A 6,017-nucleotide genomic window follows, 5' to 3' on the forward strand; every position below is an offset into this window, starting at 1 on the left:
AACTGGGCTCCTGTCTCACAAGACCTCTACCTCTCCCTTGTACTGGGTTCTGCAATCCCAATAACTGTTGGATCTGATCTCCATGAACTTTGGTTTGCTCCTTGAGCAACTTACTGAACTCATCAACAACTCGTGATGAGGAACTATCTTCTCCCTCTACAGTTTTCCTCTTAGGTGGCATCTCCTACATTGCATCTCAGTTTAAAAATATTTTCAATCATCAACATACCATTAAAGATACTTATCATCATATCAATACATCAATGACATGCAGAAATATACATACCGAAGTGTCGCCAACAGAAGAAGTCATGTGCCAAACATTGGTCCGAAAAACGTATGCTCTGATACCACTAAATGTGACACCCTGACCCGTTTTAAAATAATAAACTCTATAATGCGGAAGCTTTTAAAAATAGACTTGGAGGAAAGTAAGTGCTTTAAAAATTTTGACAGAGTTTCCCCGTAAAAAGGAACTCATATCCTGTCTCAAGCAATAAAACCAATACGCCATAAAAATTCCCACCATTAATACATAAAGATATACAAAATCAAAAGCATTCCAATTGATTACCAAAATAATTGAGACAAATTTAAACTCCCAAAATAACAGGTGGGTTACAACAAAATATGTTACCCAACTCCAACCATTACAAAACAAAATACTTTCTTAACCATCCATTGACAAAATATTCATTGCATCCTTCCTCCAAGCTTGGCACATTTCCTTCTTCTGTCTCGACACCACGCCGTATCAGTTTCGGTTACCTGCATCTGCATCTCATGAACATAACTTAAATGAGTTATAAAAACTCAGCAAGTATACCTTTAAATAACAAGTACATATACCATAGAGTAAAGAAGGAATCCATACTATTTCTTAACCATAATATGTCATCAGTCAATAAAATGCGTATATAACAATTATAAGATGACATCTATAGAACAATTCATTTCTTTTCATTCATAAGGCATTATTAGGTCATCAGTCAATGGTACACATGTACGTCTCAGTCAAAATCAGTCACAGTACATGTCATTATGTTGATCAACATCAGTCAAGTGGGTTTAGAGTTACCATAGGTAACACCACAATACCATATAACCATCAAGCCATAAAAACATTCATTGAAACATTTTACCAAACATGTGATGTGTGTTCTAAAACCTTAGCTTCTTTACTTTGCCATTGGCATCAACTCCATCTCTTTTCAATATATCAATACATACAATATACATAATCAATTATTTAAAGGAGCAAAAATCAATAGAAACTTCATTTATCATATACATAGCTCATGAGATGCATTAAAAGGAAAAGTCTACTTACAACCCAATATACAAGTAGTTGCTTAGTTCTTGAGGGATTCCTACAACATAATATCAATAATAATACCATTAATCATTATATTAACAACCTTACCTCAACATTTAAACCAAACAACCCAATATCTTTCCTTCAATCACTAACCCAAGGAAAATAAGATTTCTTACCTTGTTCCTAGACTCTTGAGGAGAAGAACTTCTAATCTCCAAGCATAGATTAAGGATTCAATCAAAGATTAATGCCTTGGAAGAAATTGGATTGAAGGAGAAATGAGAAATCCTAGCTTCCAAGCCGATGGAGAGAAAAGAAGGAGAAGGGAAATGAGTAAAAAGATGATCTCATTCGATTTTATGTCTTCCCAAACCTCAAAACACGCTTTTTAACTTGCTGGGCGCTCGGGCGGTCACATATTACCGCCCTAGGGCCGAAATTACTGCCCAAAACTAAAAAATCCTGAAGCAGTGGCGCTCGGGCGGTAGTTTCTTACCGCTCGGGCGCCGCTCTGCGCACAGCTACTGTAAATATCGCTTCCGAAACGCCTCTTCTTGTCCGAATTAGAAAAAGTGGTAAACATGAAAGTTGTAGCCCTATGTTTTGGTTTTCATCTCCAATTGGCCTCATGTCATTTGAAGGTCTGAGTAAATAGTTATGCGCATTCTCCCAGCATGTGTCGTTGTAGGAACAACTATACGCACGACACACTTCGGGGCGCTTTTGGCTTGTCTTTCCTAATGATTTGAACAAAACTCAAAAAACGAAAGTTATAGCCTTATATCTTATCTTTCTAATGAAAGAGGCCTCACATCGATTGGATCAATAAACAAAACATTATGCTAAAAACCACAACTACTACCACAGTTTCATACCGTTACAACACTTCCATTACCTATTTAACTCAAATTCAACCTTCTATTCTACCCATCCATTATCTATTCCATTCTATAACATTCATTACCATTCATATCATAATGTAAAGCCATAAACCATCAAAATAAAAATACCGTAATTCATAATAAAAGACATGAACAATCGGCTATTACAATTCTCCTCCCCTTATAAAAATTTCGTCCCCGAAATTTACCTCAAGACGTAAACAAGTCAGGATAACGTTGCTTCATCTCTTCCTCAGGTTCCCATGTTGCTTCTTCGATGATATGATTACTCCATAACACCTTCACGATCCGAATTTCTTTGTTTCTAAGCACTTTAACCTTTCGATCCAGTATTTGTACCGTTCGCTCATAATCTAAAGCCATAAACCATCAAAATAAAAATACTGTAATTCATAATAAAAGACATGAATGATCGGCTATTACATTAATCAATCATCCTAGATATCATATCTCATCATTTAATTCATGAATCATTTTATTTGGATATTTATTTGAGCATAGTAGTACTAAAACAATCAATCAAATTTCGTTACTAAAGATTTAATAACTGAGAATAATAATTGTCAAATACAGTCTTCAGTGGAACGATACTCGTACTCACGTACATTATACTATTACTTGACATCGTGCACTTGCGATTAATTTTGAGCATACAAAACCATATTTTTATTAAGGATTCCATAGTACAAGTTTTGCTCGATCAATGACATTGATAGGGTGTTTTAGAAAATTACCTATCAATCTTAAAAGAGTTATTATGGCTCCAACTTAGTTGTCAAACAACTAACTCTTCAATGGCAAGACAAATCTTCAAGCTTCCAATGAGCACTCCTTGCTCAAAATTAAGCCCACCACCAACAAGGAAGATCTCCTCTAATTTTGCTCTAGAAAAATTAGAGGATTTTTCTTTTGAGAAAAGAGTGCAATCTTCAACAATTGAAGAAGCAAAATTGCAGGAAATATGGTTCAAGAATTTCGGCCATTGCGGGAGAGAAAAGGGGTTGGAAGACTTTTCTTGGTGGTTGAAAAAGTGATAAAGTGCATGAGCATGCCATGCATTGTTATATGAAAAAGTTGCCTCCAACCCTTCACCTCCCTTGCATGCTTTTTACTTGGGCTTTTAACAATTACAAGGCCCATGGACTTTTATTTAAATGACTCAAACACAATTGAGACCATTTAAACTTTACTTGATTTTACTTAAGCCCAGTAATTAAATAATTATTTCTAATTGGGCTCTACAAGGCCCAATGTTATTTAATTAATTCAACACTTGAATTAATTTAATTATTTGGACTCTACTAGGTCCACTAGTGTTTAATTAATTCAACACTTGAATTAATTTAATTCAGTCCATAACAATGTTTATGAAAATCACAATTTTCAAATACATTATTCACTTGGCCAACTTTTAATTTAGGAACACTTCCACAAGTTAAAAGTTACATTCCCCTTATAGAATTCATACTTCTAATTTTTCCTCGTGCTTATAAACTTCTGTATAAACCGTTCAACACATTGAACTAATTTTCTTCTCAACGGGATCTAAAAAGTTAGCACTTGTGTGGCCCTCAATGTTTCATTGATACTACTAGCCATGGTTTCACATCTTAATGTGATTTAGGACAAAACATGTCCTTGTACGAGCATACCACAATTGCACCATTCTTAATTATCAACTCCTTGATAATAAGAACGTCAGAACTCAAGTCTAATAGTACCCAACCAATCATGTTAAACGCCTAGCAGCATCGCTTACATGATTTCCTAGGTATCAAATGATAGTGTCTACAAGAACCATTTTATTATGGTTAGCGTACAGTACGGTCCCTTCATCTCATTTATCCCGAACGATTCGACAACGATTGGTATATCGAGAGCTGTCAAAGAATCGATACTATGTGTCATGTCATAGTTGCATCTATGGTGTAATCTATGAAATCCCTTTCATAATTACCACCGACCTATGATCAGAGATTTCATACCACATATACATGAGATCACATAGGATATCCATACCCGAAGGTAAGAGGTGAATCCCCGACTACAATTCATCGACTCCTATGTGTTTCGACAAAACACCCAACCTTGCCACCTGATGACCCCAAGGGAGTCGGTAAACAAGTCAAAGTGCAATGCTAGCATATAGAGTCTCACTGTTTTCCCGGGTCATAAGGACTAATGGTGTACAACCATAAACTATGACGTTTCCTCTCGATAAGTGAGAACCAGTTGGAAAGTCCTTTATGGAGGGTTGTTCAGTGCACTCTACAAGGAGCACCTATCTGCATGTTCGGACATCACAAAGTCCCTACCAATGAAACATGGTACTCACATCGCAGATACTAGTCTCGAACTCGAGCGGCCTATATCCTTCTTAGCGGCGGCCGAATCGACTAGAAACTTTTTAGAATATATAGTATTACAAATATGAGTTTCATGATACTCATCATATGAGCATCTCATATTCTTTCTATTATTTGTATATTCAAGGATTTTATCTATGCAACTAGCATGAGTATACAGATAAAGATGTGCCAAAACAATAATTTCAAATATTATTAAAATAAATATAGTTTATACATAGAGTTTCAACGTGAACCCCCGGCTAACACTTGGCTCAACGGGCACCTACTCTAACAATCTCCCACTTGCACTAGAGCCAACTACCCATATGCTTCAAACCCATCGATTCGAGATGCTTCTCGAATAATGGTCCAGGTAAAGGCATAGTTAGCGGATCAGCAACATTATCTGCGGAGCCGACTTTGTCAATCAACATTTCTCCTCTTTCCACAATCTCTCGGAGGATGTGGTACTTTTTAAATACATGTTTGGATTTCCGATGAGACATCGGCTCCTTTGATTGAGCTATGGCTCCCGTGTTGTCACAAAACACCGGGACAGGAGCAACTCCATTAGAAATGACGCCCAACTCTTGGACAAAATCCCTTATCCAAACAGCCTCCTTTGCTGCAGCTGATGCAGCAATGTATTCTGCCTCAGTGGTGGAATCCGCTGTACTATCTTGCTTGGAACTCTTCCAAGAGACAGCAGCACCATTGAGCATGAATATGTACCCAGAGGTTGACTTTGAGTCATCGATATCGCTTTGGAAGCTAGAGTCGTTATAGTCTTCCAATTTCAGTTCTCCACCACCATAGACCGAGAACAACTTATTGGTCTTTCTCAAATATTTGAGGATGTCTTTCACAGCTTTCAAGTGTGGAAGACCAGGGTTCGATTGATATTTACTCACTCCACTTAGTGCAAAAGCCACGTCAGGACGTGTAGATATCATCCCATACATGATGCTACCAATTGCGGATGCATACGGAATGCGTGTCATCGCCGCTATCTCTGCATCAGTCTTGGGAGACATAGACTTGGATAGGGACATGCCATGACACATTGGTAGATGTGGGGACCCGGACGCTAATTCATTTTTTAATCGTTCTTGGGAATAATTTAATCAATTATGATAAACAAGGTTTAAATTTTTTTAAAAAAAATACAAATGCGGAAACGTACTGTAATCAATCTGATATACATATCAAAAGTAAAATTACAGGTCTTGTACTAAATACATTCCTGTCAAGCTAGGATTCAATCAATAAATATCAAGTGCTGATCCTATTCTACTTCTTGTCCGGATCTCCACGCTAACTTGTCCTCTCTTATCCTCTTCTTTACCCTGATCATGTCCCATCTATTGTCATGCACACATACAAACAAGACAACAGCCAGATAACTCCGGTGAGAAATACATCCCAGTATAAACAATGTATACATGCACT

The sequence above is a fragment of the Primulina tabacum genome, chromosome 17 (assembly GCF_025594145.1).
Source record: "Primulina tabacum isolate GXHZ01 chromosome 17, ASM2559414v2, whole genome shotgun sequence".
NCBI lineage: Eukaryota > Viridiplantae > Streptophyta > Magnoliopsida > Lamiales > Gesneriaceae > Primulina > Primulina tabacum.